Genomic DNA, 2,410 nt, shown 5'->3' with positions numbered 1-2,410 from the left:
TGGATGGAGACAGAACTGCAACCAGCAATATAAAAATGCTGCTTACGTTCATGATCATTAACGTACTTTTACTTCACATTTTCACAGCACTTTGACTCTTTATTTGTCGTGTCTTATAGACTTAAACCACCGCCATCAGTTCAGGTTTCTGTTCTCTTGTCACTCCAGCCCTGAACTGATAAATCCTCATATAAAGTTTCTATCAGGGTATAAAACACAACGCCGTAGCTCGATATTGCTCGAATCATTTTCATTCCATCATCGCGTTATACACCCGCGACGATGACAGGATGACTAGAATAACAGGGAATCATATTATTAGCTCCTTTGCTGCCACAACATATCTGATACGTGTCCCTCAACACCTCCGACTCCCCGGAGAAGAGACATTCTGCATGCCCCACAGCCACCTGTGTGCCACGAGTTTATGTTTCTAAATAGTGGCACAGCTCAGTGCAGGGTGGCATACATGTAGGAGGAGGAGGAGGAGGAGGAGGAGGAGGAAGGGGGGTTATGGTGGATTTAGGCGATTCGGGGCTCTCAAAACGTCAGTGTTAATGACCACATGGAGTCCAGGGAACAGTGAAACCATTGTAACTGCTGAAGCGTAGCATTGCAGAGCCCGTGCCCATGCTACCGTCTGAATGCATACAAATCCGGGGCTTGACGGGGCACCTGTTGCAGATTCTTGCCCTTGACACCGCTCCGGGTCTGCTGGGTTGGTGGGTGTTGTTTGGTCTCGTTCTGACCCAGACGTGAACTCCCTCACAGCTGTCCCTGCTGCACACTGCTATTCCAAACTCCTCTGGCACAGAAAGCAGGACTGGCTGCCACAACGAGGGAGAGGGAAGGGGAGCGAGTGAAAGATGTCTAGAAATCAGTGCATTTTCAACGTGGAGATGACCTTTATTAATGAATATGTTTCTTCCTTTATGCTGTTCCTCATACAGGATGCATGTTTATTAAAATAAATGCATTTCAGTGACAAATAACTTTTTGGGGGGCAAGTTCATTTGTTGAAAGTTCTAAAGTACATTTACTTACTTGTACTTTTCTGACGCCACTTTCTTTATTTTGACAGCTGTAGTAACTGGAATAACACAGAGGATCAGTTAAAGCTACTAATATACCAGATTGGGAGCTAGATGGTGGCTGTAACGCCGTGTGAGAGTGGTGCTGAGACAGTGGGGCTCACTCACATGCATGAACAGGCCGTTAAAATCACACGCAGCCGGCCCGGCTATGTCAACAATGGGAGAAGCTCAGATTAAACACACACAGACGGAGAGGGGCTTTATTGCTAACAGTTAACTGCTGCTACATTAATGCGCTGAATCCCGTGTATTGCACCTTTAATAAAATATGATGCAAGTTAAATGACCCAGCACTTTGATATATAATAATATACATGTATGTACATTTTGGTAATGATACTTTTCTTGAGTAGCATACGAATGCAGGACTTTAGCGTAATAAACATTTACACTACCTTACTGCCACTTTTACTCATGGATTTGAATACTTTTCTGATGACTTTTACTTGTGTCTTCAAGGGCTCGCAGAGTTTTAAAATGTGGGCTACATCGCAGCTGGTGGTTCTGTTGCAATGATGCTGGAAATGTCAACAAAGGGGAGCCATGCCTGCCAAATTCCAAAAGCAAAGCCGCTCATGATCTGCATTCATACAAGAGATTTCTCAGACCAAAAACCAAACTTCACTGTCTTCAACAACTCTTTTATTATATATCTGGAACTTGGATGTCAGAACTGATGGCCATTAAAAACTGTATAAGTTCATAAGTTTATCATTGATTCATTATTTGTGGCACACACACAAACATGTTTTGTTATTAATATTTATGAATCTACCTTTAAAGTAAAAACAAGGCTGGGCTTTTTAAAGTCAGTTTACAGTGATATGAACTGTTTTTTTAATTAGCTTGTGGTGCCATCTGCTGGTCAGACGGTGTAAGTGCACCACTACACCGCCAGATAACAGTTGAGTGAAGACGCCTGAAAAATAGTGGGACAATATCGTGCAAGGTAAGACTCATATAATAAAATATATGTAATATATATATATATAATATAATATATAATAAAATACCCACATTTAAGTGAAACGCACACAAAATGCCATAGGCTACCAAGTGTGTATATTAAAGTAAAAATACTCGTTATTTTAAACTAAAAACTTAAATTACACGACGAATTTAAGCGTTTTGCTATTAGCAAGATTTGGAAATTAACTTTTTGCCTGTTTCTGAAAGGTAACAGAACTCTCGCGAGACTGGCCACACAGACGCAAGAAACGGGGCACGACGCTTCCCCCCCTCTGCATTGCAAACGTTTGAAGTTTGCGGGGAAAAATCAGGAGGCCGTCCGCCATGTTGCTGGTTTATGAGGTCCG

The sequence above is a fragment of the Eutrigla gurnardus genome (genome assembly GCF_963514095.1).
Source record: "Eutrigla gurnardus genome assembly, chromosome: 16".
NCBI classification, from domain to species: Eukaryota; Metazoa; Chordata; class Actinopteri; order Perciformes; family Triglidae; genus Eutrigla; species Eutrigla gurnardus.
This window is presented reverse-complemented; position numbering follows the sequence as displayed.